This window comes from Argiope bruennichi, chromosome 6 (assembly GCF_947563725.1).
Source record: "Argiope bruennichi chromosome 6, qqArgBrue1.1, whole genome shotgun sequence".
NCBI classification, from domain to species: domain Eukaryota; kingdom Metazoa; phylum Arthropoda; class Arachnida; order Araneae; family Araneidae; genus Argiope; species Argiope bruennichi.
The window spans coordinates 95,052,282-95,067,965 of record NC_079156.1 but is presented as its reverse complement, the minus strand read 5'-3'; positions in this window follow the sequence as shown (position 1 = coordinate 95,067,965).

The window sequence follows — 15,684 nt, the reverse complement described above, 5'->3', positions numbered from 1 at the left end:
GTATATTGGCGTGTATTTGATTTATTTTTCCATATCCATTCAATTTTATTTTTTAGAGTTGTGTTAATGAGTAGAGCGTGCGTGTAAATTTAAGGAAAATATTACAATTGCAAAGAATTTTAGTAACCTCAGCACATTTGCTGCCATATTTTTTGTCTGTAATTCTAATAATCTAATTAGATAATTCCTTCTTTGATATCTATTAACTTCAAGAATGAAAAGATCATCTAAAGAATTTGTAGGTCCTAACTAATTACATAAAATGTGTGTGAATCATTTGTGAACCATGCTGCAACCAAAGTGTTAATTAAGATAATATCAAATAAGATTCTTTACTCTAAATCGTTTTTTACCTTCTTTCCAAATTGTGAATGAATTCTACAGATCAATAATAAATAATTTTTTTCATCTAAATTGAGCCTAATTATGGCTCAGTCAAACGCCGTTGAATCAATATATTTATAAATAACCATTCATCGATTGAACTTGTGCATATTACCAAGCACAGTACATGTGCTTAGTACTTCATAGTACATTAGTACTGTATTTAGTAAAGCATAGCCATATTTAGCTATTGTATCTTATATCCTCAATGTTTATTTAATCATGAATGAAGCAATATAGGTTCCACTTTGCCAATAATGGCTCACCGAAATTGGTTGCTATATTTTATAAATGACCGACATACATACAATAATAAATTTGAATGATCACAAGATTAGTGTACTATATCCCAAAACCACGTGGTCCCGTATCATGATTTTAGGTGGTGCAGTACCGCCAAATAAATTTATTTCGCCAATAAACACTTTCAAACGCCACCAAACCTCATACCTTTAAATAAAAAAGATCAGGACATTTATAATGTCAACCACTTTGGCTTCCTGCAAATCTTGATTGGCATAATATTTGTTATCTAATCGATGCTTAAACAAGATTGACATAGAAACATCGCACTGAGTTCTGTATTTGATGGCATTTTCTTTTTATAGATTGCGATAAGAAATCCTGAGGGATAATAGGATAAGATAATCGCATCACAATCGTTCGTCATTTCGCTTATGAATCAGTTGCGATACGAGATCGAACCGATTGTAGATAAAATTCAACAAATCACATTTTACAATTGTTATCTCATGTTTGATTAGTTCAGCCAAACGTATTTGCATGCTTTTAAGTTGCCAGTGATCTTTCAAGAGAGGAAAAGATCACCAATTTCAAGATACTAACAGAATCATATATTATTTCTATTTATTTTATTTAAAGAACTTCAATTTATTAAAGAGCAGGAGTCTGAGAAACCGAAATCAATCAATGGGGACAATGGAAACAAGATGCCCGTGTGTGCTGTTGAATGAAACATACAATCATTCAGCTAATAACTTCACAACAAATATTTCATTGCTTGGATTCTCTATCCTTGGGATACCATGGGCATATGTTTTAAAGGACCAAACATATTTTAATTTCGTTCAAAAATATGGAGAAATCATTGAACAGAATCTTCGTTACCGAATAACTGAATGGGATACTACATTAAAGCACCATCCTATCTTCTGGCATCTGAATAAAGAGTCATTTTCACAATGTTGGCATTTCATTGGATGTGAATTTAGTTCCGATGCCGATATCGAAGATTTGATTGCCCTGTGCTCGAAGATATTGTATGCAGCGGCTTTTTTCTACGAAAACGGCACTTTTGAAGCGAGATTTTGGGCGCATACTACGATTCATTGTATATCAACACGTTTCTGCAGAAGTAGAAGATATCACGAACTGGTTTGGTAAACATAAGTTATTTATCTTAAAACATCATTTTTATATTCCATGAGACTTACAAACTATTTGTTTAGACCTTTGAACATTTTTAAATACATCTCGTATATTATTATTAAAATGACTGATATTTGTTTTTAAGTTTCATGACCTTATATTGTTATTTATTATTTATTTAAATGAAGCTTTTTTGGCATTTTATTTATTATAAAATTTGTATTTAAGTTTTTACAAATTGTCTGGATATATTTGTAAAAATCAATATCTATTTAGCTGTTTTTATACTACTATCTTACTTATTGATTAAAATTCAAGTTTCTAAATGCTATGGCAAATACGAGTGAATAATATGACATGTTAGAGTGAAAATGTCCTCAAAATAATACATCATTTCTAAATTGAAGTAACTGAATCCGTTTAAGTGATCAAACACCGAACCAAGTTTAGAATTCAGATTGAATATTGAAACTTTTTCCTGTACTTGGGCATATAATACAAGGTTGAAGGAACACAAATCAATCATGAAGTAAACTACTTGCAAATGAAAATTAATTTTTAAAAAATGCAACAGCATTTTTTTATTAATTTCAGGTATTTTTGAAGAATACTATCTCAAAAGGTGTATTTCAAATAAATTGACTATATTCTAATTTCAATAGATTAAATTCAATCCCTCATATAATTACGATAATAATAATAATAATAATATATTTCTCTAATATATTAAATATTAGAGTTAGTTACATTAGATAGTTTCTGTGACGAAATTTCATAGTATGCATTTAGGTAACGGATTCAAAATTTTATCTAAATTTTCAATTGCAATAAATTTTAAGAAATTTACATGATTCGGGGATTCATTCAAGCCTGTTTCTAATTACCTTATTAAATTTCAGAGACTTGTTTATTTTAAAACGGTGTGTCGATAAATGATTTAGATCAAACGTCTACAATTTTTATCTCAATATTTTTTTTTATTTTATCTAAAAAGACGGTAATTAATCACAAAATATTATTTAGCCTCAGGAAAATGTTAGCCTCATGAAAATAGTTTTCAAACCATTTAAAATATAACTATATATAAAACTATTGTATTCTTGAAACTATTTCATTTGTTTTTAAATGGAAAGAAATTGAATAAACTCACTGAGTTTTTCTTTTTCTTTTTTTTTTTTAGAAAATGCATCAAAAAGGATTATAATAATAGTTGGACATTTAATAAACTTATAAAAATTACACTTCATCAAACGTAATTTATACTTTTTTCAATTATTCTTAATAGATTCTGAATTTATTGCTGATCTTCAATTACGAATTATGATAATAACGAATACATGAAACTACACTTAAAATGAGTTATTTCGATGAAATGAGCAAAAGAGACTGTTAAATTTTCAATATCTATTCTAAGAATAGTCTATTATCACTGTATTAAGCAAGCAATTCTATGAAGGTAACATTTATTAAATATTAATTTATAGCGCTAATCTAAAACATGATCATAACATATATTTATGACAAATTAAGCGGCAGGGGTGTTCTGAAGGTAAGGTCTCGTCATCGGAACCGGGCGGGGCTTCATGTTCGAAACCCAATTCCACTTGAGAACCGCCGTGTAAGCTGTTCTGGTGCACGCTAAATCCGTCGAGCCAAACGCCCGCCAACTGGTGTGATGCGGACTTTCGGGAAGAGGGAGGCTCAGCTCAGATGTTGTCCGTGTCATCTGATAGCGGTTTGGAATTATGAGGTTCATCCCAAAGTAGTCCTAGTGCTACTTTAAAAGTGAGACGTTAATATAATTAAATTGAATTCAAACTCTATATATTAAGTCTTGATTGTTCTAATTACTCAGTCTGTAATATTGACTATCAGTGATTCAAAAAGGTCATTCTTTAAATGATTTAATCCTCTAGCTGCGTATCCCACGCTTTCCGGGGATTGGCGTTTAGTTTATTTACTGTTGCATCCCACGTTTTTCGCAGTTTAGAGTGTTTATTTTTACAGACAGATATTTATATTGTATTATTACCATGTAACATATAGTATCAATTCACTTTCTTTGAAAACTATTTGGACTTATTTGCAAACATCGCATCTAAATAGTGATTTTACAGAATTACGCAGATAGAGAGTAAGTATTTTTATCAGCGATTTATGAAATGTTAACTTTGCGTATGGTAAAAATTGCCTATTTTGCATCTTGATTGATTTTGAAGAATAATGTCGGAATACGCATACTAAATCAAACCACTTATATACGTTTTATTTACTTCCTCTTATACAAAGTATAGAGAAAGTATCGTAATCGTCAAAAAATTCGGACTCCCGATTGTGACAAATCCGGATTCAAAAAACCAAGTTTCTGGCATTATGTCCGTCTTACTGTCGGTAACAAAGATAAACCAAAAACACTATGAGTGAGACATATAAAGTTTGGTTGACGGTCTCTATATCAAATTTGTAGATTTATATATAATTTTCAGCAAAATCCGTTCTGGAAACGTCTATCTGTCCTGCTGTTCAAATTGATAAAATTCTGTACACAGATCTGACATCTACAGTGTGGACACCGATTAATTTTTTTTTATCCGAATCCATCTAAAGATTAATCGTTTGTCGATATGCGCTTTCAAAGATATGTAAACACTATAACTTAAAAGTGCAATATATCAAATTTAATATGTGATTTTGTGACTCCAACTGTAGTTCTGTGTGAAATGTTGATTTCAACCGATTAGGAAATCATGTATCATGTATGAAAATCATGTATAAAACACAAATTCAATTTTCGCATACTTTAAACCGCATGTCAGGAATTAATTGCAAAAGGGTATTAGTATGTCGAGTGCTTATGGATCAAACCACAGATTCAATAAAAATGTGGAATTCACGCTTGCAATCCATATTTTGTAACTATTGTACTTCAATATAATACAAGATATTCTCTAGAATAGCAACTTTATTAGAGATTATGCGAGGATGTTTTGGGTGACACCACTCGCGCTGGTTATCTTAAAATTTCCCTTAGGTAACATTTAAGTTAAATTACACCATGCCTACCTAAGCACATATAATAATGTGGCATTATAAAAAATGCACTACAAATATTTAGGGTGAAAAATGTAATATTACAAAGAAAAAAATAATTCAATATCAATTTATATGGAAGAAAAGAGTTATATCACCATCAAGTGACATAATACACCTACTTTTTTAGAGGTTAAGACTACATTTACACTGGGACAATAGCTAAACTCAATACGTCACTTCTCCTCTTTTTAAACACAATTTCTATATTATACCTTAAGGTATCCGAACACGAAGAAAAGGTCAATTTTCACCGAAAATGACATTTTTAAAAAGTTCTTTTATTGGATAGACCAGTCTTTGAGCTATCCAAAACAGGTTTACTTTATCTCTACGTTAATTAGAAAGCAAGATGTTAATATTTTCATAATGATCTATAAACCGGAAGTAGGCCTTTAAATAACCGGAAAGGGCCAAAAACATGTTAAAAATTTGTATAAACATCAATTTAGTTTTAAATACGGAATATTTTTTGCACTGCAAAATGCAAAATGCCAATGAAAGTTTCAACGGTGTTTTGTGGAAATATATAACTAAAGATAGCTCTGTGGAGCTCCGAAACCTCAATTTGGGGGTTTTATGTCTGTAATGGTTTTTAATGAAGGATTTATAGGATTACTCAATGTTCTTAAGTTTATTGGAGTATATCCTAGAGCAAATGCAATTATAGCATTTGCTGAGCTCGAAAAAGACAGAATAAATGAATCTTGGCGGCATTCACTGCCAAACACAAAAATTGCAAGAAAAAATGAATGAAAAAGGAAAAATATTAGAAGCTGTGGAGGAAAAACGAATAATCTATAAATGTGGTTAATTTTAAGTATGTACACACATAATTTATGATTAAAACATGTTAGTGAATACTTTAAATGCATTTTTCTCAAAATTGAATTTTACTTATTTTTTTGCTCATTTCAAATCAAATAACTCAAAATATAATTATCATATTACTATGAAATTTGGTGGACTTTGTCTTTATGCTATTTTGTAGAGAATTAAGCAAAGGAATTATGATTGAATGAATATTTTTTTAATTTACAGCCTATTGTTTGAAAAATAACGTCATAAATTTAATAAAAATGTTATGATAAATTTTTTTGATTGGTTCTAAAATTTTTATTTACAATTAAAACACTACGATTGTAGTACATTCCCCAGAGAAAACTATGTAGCTTATTTTGGTATAAGTTTTGTTCGGATGTGAGTAGTAGTTTTTGGTGCAACCAATTTATAGTTTTTAAAAAACTCGCTTAAATTTACGCTATTAAATGCCAATTTTCAAAAAATTTTCATGATTATTTCAAATATTGACATCCTATTACTAATTTTGAATAGACTTAAACCTAGAAATATCTAGTTAAAGTAAGTCTACACCATGTATTCTAAAAAAGTTCTCAGAACGTGTTCGGATACCTCAGAGAGAAAAGAGGAGAAAAAGAGTACTCAAAGGGAAAGTATACACACTATTACCTAATCCATTTTCCCGTTGTCTATTGCTGAAACGAATGCGCATGCGTGAAACCTGGAAAAATCATATTACCCACTCGTAACGATATTTTGTTCCACTTGTTACATGAACTGCCATTCTGGCCAGAAATTTCTTGGTGTGCACTTCAAAAAATGATACGGAAAAGTTAATGTTTGTTTTAAATGTGGAGCACCATTAGCCAAAATACCAAATTAATTGCGTTTCAAACTTTTTATTTTTTGCAAATATGTGTTGTTTTTAAATATATTTCTACTATAACCATTATATTCTACTGAGAATATTGATAAATCTCCTATCTAATCTTCTAATTTGTCTTATTTCTTGGATTAGCTTCTTCAGAGATAAAAGAATATTTCGATTGGAAGAAATCCACGAAGAATCGTGTTTCTCACTTTTCGTGTATTAGAAATAAAGTATTTTAAAAGACGGCTAATTGCAGTTCAATTTGCAAAAACAAATTGCTATATTTTAAGAAAATAATAATGAATTCGAAATTCGACTTTCGCCTTAAATTGAAAGTAACACAATTGCAACCGATTATATTTGCTGATAATATGGTGAAATTCATCATGACTGCTTATGATATTCCTTGGAAAATTAAATTTACAACAGCAGACTGCTACGAGGAATTTTTATCAAATCATGGATATGATATTTTGTATGACCTTGAGACTATTATAAGACCTTGGCTCGAGTATGATATACTTCGTCCTGTCCTGTGGCATGTGAATGAAGGAACATTCTCCAAACTGTTATACTTCTTTAAAAAAAGATTTTGTAAAAAATCGAATGAAAATATGAAATTTCTTTTCCTATCTTATTGCTTAAGAATGCTCTACATGGCTGTCGACTACTATAAGCAAGGTTTGACATCAGCTCCCAATATGGCATTTTTTGAAGTTTACTTTCTTGCATGTTATTATTTAGACCGGGTGAATTTTAAGTGTGGCCTTATACCAAATGAATATAAGTTTTCATAAGGTAATGCAATTTTAATTATTGAAATTTTCATTACATCATATTTCAGATGGTGAATAGCCATTTAAATATTTTAATTTCCTTCTTTAGTCATTATAACTTTTTTATGTTAAAAGTTATTGTTAAATAAATTATAATTTACTGTTCAATTTTGAATGCGGATTATGTTATAATCACTATATAAGCCATAACTGTTTTTTTTTAATTTTTTTACATCAATGGAATGTTCATAATCATTTAATACTAAATAATTTCAAAAGTTGTTTCTTTATAAAATTTTATTATCAGTATAAAAGCCATAATTTCTCTTTGTTAATTTTATTATATCATTATAATCTTCATAATCATTTTATACCAAATAATCCGATTTTATATTCATGTATTGTAATATGTGTCATTGGCGCACAATTTTACTTACATTTATCAATTATACCTTTCATTTGTATTAATTATTAAATAAAATTGTTATTTGTGAAATATAAAAGGTGCCGTTTCAATTGCTTCTTTTATTGATTATTTAACTTCCTATAAATTGAAGTTATTAAAGAAATAACTTGTATTGAATCGTACCATATACGTTAATTTATTACCGTTTCTTCATATTTAGAAGTCCATAGCAATTTTAAAAACTTATCAATGATTTGTGAATTAGAAGAAGGATAAAAGTGGAGTAGAGATTATTTTCCCAATACCAGAGTCTGACTGGTGGACTAGTTTATCCCCTTTTCTGGTTTGACGTTAGCACATGCCACTCTAAATCTTCATTTCAGTTTGATGTACGTATATACGTCATGTAAAATAAAAAAAAAATACCGTACGATATAAAAAATTAAAAATCTCCATAAGATTTGATGCAAATATAATTTAGTGGCATGTTTTCTTTAAATTATTAATAAAAATCCTATAAATATTTTAAACTCTTTGGTATAAAAGTACTCCCCATACAATGCATTGCTTTTTACAAATGAGTTGATTATTTTTCTCCAATTAATAGAGTTTTCGCTGAAGTCGACTTGTACATCGAAAATTCCCCGATAATGACTCCAATAAGATAAATAAAATGCACGAACTATGAAAGCCCTTCATAATTTATAGTTCATGTTATAATGTGCTACTTAGATTTCGAAAAATAGTTTTTGGATTTTTTTTAATACTATCTTGATTGTTCTAATTATTCAGTCTGTCATATTGACTATCAGTGTTTCCAAAAAGTCATTCTTTAAATGGTTTAATATTCCAGCTGCGTATCTCGCGATTTTCGCGGATTGGCATTTAGTTCATTTTCTGTTGCATCCCACGTTTTTCGCAGTTTAGAGTGTTTATTTTTACAGACAGATATTTATATTGTATTATTACCATGTAACATATAGTATCAATTCACTTTCTTTGAAAACTAATTGAAGTTATTTGCAAACTTCGCATCTAAATAGTGATTTTACAGAACTACGCAGACAGAGGGTTAATAGTTTTATCAGGGATTTAGGAAATGCTAATTTTGCATGTGGTAACGCCTATTTTTCTTCTTGATTAATTTTGTGATTAATGTCGGAATATACATACTAAATCAAACCACTTATATACTTTTTATTTACTTCCTCTTATACAAAGTATAGAGAAAGTATTGTAATCGTCAAAAAATTCGGATTCTCGATTGTGACAAATCCGGATTCAAAAAACCAAGTTTTTGGCATTAGGTCCGTCTTTCTGTCGGTAACAGAGAGAACTCAGAAACGCTCTAAGTGAGACATATAAAGTTTGGTTTACGGTCTCTATATCAAATTTGCAGATTTATATAAAGTTTTGAGCAAAATCCGTTCTGGAAACGTCTATCTGTCCTGCTGTTCAAATATATGTTAAAACGATAACTGCAAAATGATGGGAGTCGGATTGGTAAAATTGAGTTCACAGATTCCACATCTACTGTGTAGACACCGATTAATTTTTTTAAATCCGAATCCATCTAAAGACTAACCGTTTGGCGATTTGCGCTTTCAAAAATATGTAAACACAATAACTTAGAAGTGCAATATATCAAATTTAGTATGCGATTTTGTGACTCCAACTGTAGTTCTGTGTGAAATGTTGATTTCAACCGATTAGGAAATCATGTATCATGTATGAAAATCATGTATAAAACAGAAATTCAATTTTCGCATACTTTAAACCGCATGTCAGGGATTAATTGCAAAAGGGTATTTGTATGCCGAGTGCTCATGGATCACACCACAGATTCAATAAAAATGCGGAATTCACGCTTCCAATCAATATTTTGTTACTTTTGCACTGCCATATCATACAAGATATTCTCTGGAATACATATTTATTAGTGATTATGCGAGAATGTTTGGGTGACACCAATTAAGCTGGTTGTCTTCTGCCTTCGTTCCAAAATTTCACTTAGGTAACCTTTAAGTTAAAATAAACCATGCACACCTATGCATTTCGAACTGATTTTAATAGTTGCTTATATTCTTGTAATATTGTTTTAATTATTTTACTCACGAGTAACTTACCAATTTTACACTTTTTTTACTATTTTTTTTCAAGATCCTTGACAAATTTTTAATTTGTTGAAATTTTTTCACTTTCATCTCCTGTTATAAATAATGCATTACAAATATTTAGTGTGGAAAATGTTATTAGAGAAAAAAATAATTCAATATTATTTTATATGGATGAAAAGAGCTATATCACCAATAAGTGACATAATACACCTACTTTTCTTGAAGGTTAGGCCTGCATTTACACTGCAACAATAGCTAAACTCAATAGATCACCTGTTCTGTTCTCAAATAGAATTTCTATATCCTACCTTAAGGCCAAAAATGATGTTTTTTTAGTAATTACTATTTTGGATAGACCAGTCTTTGAGCTATCCAAAACAGGTTTACTTTAATCTCTACGTTAATTGGAAGGCAATATATTAATATTTTCGTAATGATCGGTAAACCGGAAGTGGGCATTTAAATAACCGAAAACACCTATTTAAAGGGCCAAAACCCTGTTAAAAATTTGTATGAAAGAAATTTAGTTTTAAATGCGGAACATTTTTTGCACTGTAAAATGTGTGTTTGGTGGAAATTTGTACCTAAAGATGCCTTTATTGAGCTCCGAAGCCTCAGATTAGGGGCGTTTATATCTGTAACGCTTTTTAATGAAGGTGTTATAGGATTACTGAATGTTCTTAAGGTTATTGGAGTATATCCTAGAGCAAATGCAATTATAGCATTTGCTGAGCTCGAAAAAGACAGAATAAATGAATCTAGGCGGCATTCAATGCCAAACACAAAAATAGCCGGAAAAAAATGATTAAAAAAGGAAAATTATGTGAAGTTGCGGAGGAAGAAGGTATAACCAAAAATGTTGTGAATTTTAAGCGTGTATACACATAATTTATTATTAAAACAATTTAATGAATACTTTAAATGCATTTTTCGCAAAACTGATTTTTCTTATTTTTTGCTCACTTCAAATCAAATAACTCAAAATATAATTATCATATTACTATAAAATTTGGTGGAATTTGTCTTTATACTACTTTCTAGTTAATGAACTAATAGAATTTAGATTGAGTGATTTTTTTTTTAATTTACAGCCTATTGTTTGAACAATGACGTCATACAATTATTAAAAATGTCATGATAAATTCTTTGATTTCTTCTAAAAATTTTATTTATTATTATAACCATACGATTGTGGTTCATTCCCTAGAGAAAACTATGTAATTTATTTTGGTATAAGTTTTGTTCGGATGAGAGTAATAGTTTTTGGTGTAGCCAATTTGTTTTTTTTGTTTTTTTTAATTTCTTAAATTTATGCTATTAAATGCCAATTTTCGAAAAACTTTAATGTTTATTTCAAATATTGACATCCGATTACTAATTTTGAATAGTCTTAAACCTAGAAATATCTGATTAAAGTATGTCCACACCATATTTATATTTCTGAAAAAGTGCTCCGAACGTGTTCGGATACCTTAAAGAAAAAAGGGGAGAAAAAGAGTCCTCAAAGGGAAAGTATACACGCTATTACCTGATCCATTTTCCGGTTGTCTATTGTTGAAATGTATGCGCATGTGTGAAACCTGGAAATATTATATTGCCCACTTGTGACGATATTTTGTTGTACTTGTTACATGAACTACTATTCCGTCCAGCAATTTCTTGGTGTATATTTGAAAGGATACAGTAAAGTTAATATTATTTATTTTCAATGTGGAGCACTATTAGCCAAAATACCAAATTAATTGCGTTTGAAACTTTATTTTGTGCAAAGATGTGTTATTTTTAAATATATTTCTACTATAACCAATATATTTTACTAAGAGTATTGCTAAATCTCCTATCTAAACTGTCTTATTTCATGGATTAGCTTCTTCAGAGATTAAAGAATATTTCTATTTCTGTTGGAAGAAATCCACGAAGAATAGTATTTCTCACTTTTGGTGTATTAGAAATAAAGTATTTTAAAAGACGGCTAATTGCAGTTCAATTTGCAAAAACAAATTGCTCTCTTTTAAGAATATAATAATGACTTCGAAATTCGCCCTTCGCCTTAAATTTGAAGTAACGCAATTGCAACCGATTATATTTGCTGATAATATGATGAAATTAATCATGACTGCTCATGATATTCCTTGGGAAACGAAATTTACAACAGCAGACTGTTACGAGGAATTTTTATTAACTCATGGATTTGATATTTTGTTTATCCTTGAAGATATTGTACGACCTTGGTTCGAAAATGATGTACCTCATCCTGCCCTATGGCATGTCAATGAAGAAACATTCTGCAAAGTTTTATACTTTGTTAAAAATAAATTTTGTAAAAAATCAGATGAAAGTATGAAATTCCTTTTCACAACTTATTGCTCAATTATGCTCTACATGGCTGTCGACTACTACAAGCAAGGTGTGACATCAGCTCCCAATATAGCATTTTTGGAAGTTTACTTTCTTGCCTGTCATTATTTAAAGCGAATGAATTTTAAATGTGATGATATGTCAAATGAATATATGTTTTCGTAAGGTAATGTAATTTTAATTATTAAAATTTTCATGACATAATATTTGAAATGTTGAATATCTATATAAATATTTTAATTTCCTTTTTTAATCATTATAGCTATTAATGTTAAATAAATAATATCATGACTAGAAAATTTTGAATGTGCTTTATGTTATTATCACTATATAAACCATAACTGGTTTTTTTAAAATTTTATTATGTCATATTGTTCTTCATAATCATTTAATACTAAATTAATTCAAACATTATCGCTATATAAAGTTTTCTTATTAGTATATTATCCATAACTGCTCTTTATTGATTTTATTATGTCATTGGAATCTTCACAATCATTTAATACCAAATATGCCGATTTTATATTCATATATTGTAATATGTGTCATTGGCGCACAATTTTACTTACATTTATCAATTATACCTTTCATTTGTATTAATTATTAAAAAAATTGTTTATTGTGAAATATAAATGGTGCCGTTTCAATTGCTCCTTTTATTGATTATTTAACTTCCTATAAATTGAAGTTATTGAAGAAATAACTTGTATTGAATCGTACCATATACGTTAATTTATTACCGTTATTTAGAAGTTCATAGCAATTTTAAAAATTTATCAATAATTTATGAATGTGTTTTGAATCATTGTTTTGAATGTGTTTGAATCATTTGTGAATGTGTTTTGAAATATGTATCACTGGAGCACAATTTTATTCATACTTAACAATTATACCTTTTATTTGAATTATTAAATAAAATTTTTATTTGTTAAATATAAATGGTGTAGGTTTCATTGATTATTTAACTTTCTATAACTTATAGTTATGAATGAATTAACTTTTATAGAATCATGCCACATACGTTAATCAATTTAAGTCACTTTATATTTAAAAGTTCGTAGTAATTTTAAGAACTTATCAACCATTTGCGAATTAAAAGAATGAAAATTTACCGGAGATTATTTTTCCGAAAACTGAGTTTGACTGGTGGACTAGTTAAGCTAGTTAACTGGTTTGATGTTTATACATACCAGTCTAAATCTTCATTTTAATGTCATGGACGTATATACGTCAGGTAAAATAAAAAAAAAATGCCATTCGATGTAAAAATTCAAAATATCCATAATTTTTGATACAAATATCATTTAGTGGCATGTTTTATTTAAAATACTATTAACACTAGAACGTATGTCGGTGTCCATAGGACATCGGAGCCTGTTTAATTTGTTCTACTATCCGTATTTTTGCTGCGAATTTGAAACTTTCTCATGATTTTTAATCATTTTTCATGACGATAACCTAGAAAAAAGTTTTGTGATTCTAGGTTAATTAGGAGAGATTCTGCAACTAAATATACCTAGAAAGTCCGCTGGAGTCGTTTCGGCACTAAGGCAGTTTATCATTACAAATAGCTTTCGTTTAACAAACGTCACTAAGTAAAACAAAATTTCCAAAGTACTATCGCACATTTGTTTGACCTTGAATGCAGTGTTACAGAGTTCAAAGCGGAACTGAATCAATTATACTAAAATTGTTGTGTCTAAGTATTTCGTTGCACAGCATTTCCTTTTCTGCTCTTAAAAAAAAAAATCGAACATTGGGCAGTGCGGACACCTTGAAACGACGGTAAACCTAAGTAGGAACTGACTTAATTTTTTAAAAAAATATATTACTTGTTTTTACATATGTAGTTTACATATGTAGTTAGACTGTACGAAATGTATGTTTAGTATCTACTTCCGAAGAAATAAATTCAGATTACTTATTTTAATTTAGTTGTATTTACTTTTATAATATATTCAGAAATATTTATTTTTTTTATTGTTGAAAGGATTCTGTAAATAAAAATCATGCTTTTCAACCCCGATTAATTAATTTGATGAATGATTTTTTTTAAAAAATTCTTTCAAATAAAATAAAATCAAATAAAAAAATGTTTTAAAAAGAATTTTACTTTATTAGTTTATTTTTTAAATAAAATAAACGGTTTGCTACTTTATTATAACCCTTTTCTCGAGCTTTCCAAATTTGCTTCGATTTATAAAAGAACGAATCCATTTCGAAGTCTGTTTCGATATATTTAGTAGAATTTTCGGCCTAAGTGAAGATTAGTGTGCACCAGCCGATTGTCACCAATATTGCAGCCCATCGGATCCCTCTTATAGCAACCGTACTGCTGTTTTGTTTACTACTTTTTGCAATGGTTGAGTTGTACTTAAACTACAATTAAATTATGAAAAATGTTAAATTAAAAATATTAAAAAAATATCGATTAAAGATTTTACTTTTGTTCTTTATTATAAAGAAATTTAAGCTTATAATTAAAAGTTATTTTCTTCTTTCTTTTTTTAATGTGAATACGAACAGAAAATATTTATTCCTTTGCAATTTTTAATTGTCAGTATTCGCTTTAAAAAAATCGTCTGCATTCTCACTTTCAAAGACAGCTGCAAATGGAATTCTTCGCAGTTCTCGTAATTCTTTTGGTGTTATAACGGTTGGTTCCCTTCATAATTTGTTATGTCGGGATTATTTCGAACCTGTAGAATGGATGAAGAGCGAGTTAAATATGCATACATATATATTTTACGAGTTAATGAAATTAGGACAGGATGCTTGTTTGAAAATTTGTATTGAGAATGGTTTGATATCGAACCGGCAGAATGGATGGAAGGTGAGTGGAATATATTCTTTTACAAGTTGATGAAGGTGGGGAAAGTATGTTTGTTTGAAATTTTGTATGGAGAATGTTCCGATTGCTTATTTCTCCGTTTTTTCTTTTCTCTTGGTTATGTACTGTTTCTGTTTTCCACACAGTCTTTATGTTCAATGTGCTAGCGAAGCTACTAGGTTCCCGCTCCCGCTGCTAGCGAAGCCGTAGGATGTTTTTTTAAGTTAAAAAGTCCTGCCCGGTGCCTTCTACAGATGCCTTCGGCATCTGTAGAAGGCACCGGGCAGGATTCCCTCTGAAATCCGTTCGTACAACATCCTTCATTCTTTCTTTTCAATTGATTATGTACAGTTCATGTTATCCACACAGTCCTTATGTTCAATGTGCTAGCGAAGCTACTAGGTTCCCGCTCCCGCTGCTAGCGAAGCCGTAGGATGTTTTTTTTAAGTTAAAAAATTCTGCCCGGTGCCTTCTACAGATGCCGAAGGCATCTGTAGAAAAAAAAAATACTTATCAGTAAAAAGTTCTAATTAGATGGCGGGAAATAGTAACCGTAACTGTTCCACGGAAGTATTTGTTTATTTTGTCCGCCATCTTTATTGGCGACTTGGCATTGTTGGCGCAGCTGGGTGCACACTAAAATTCACTTTTACCGAATTTTC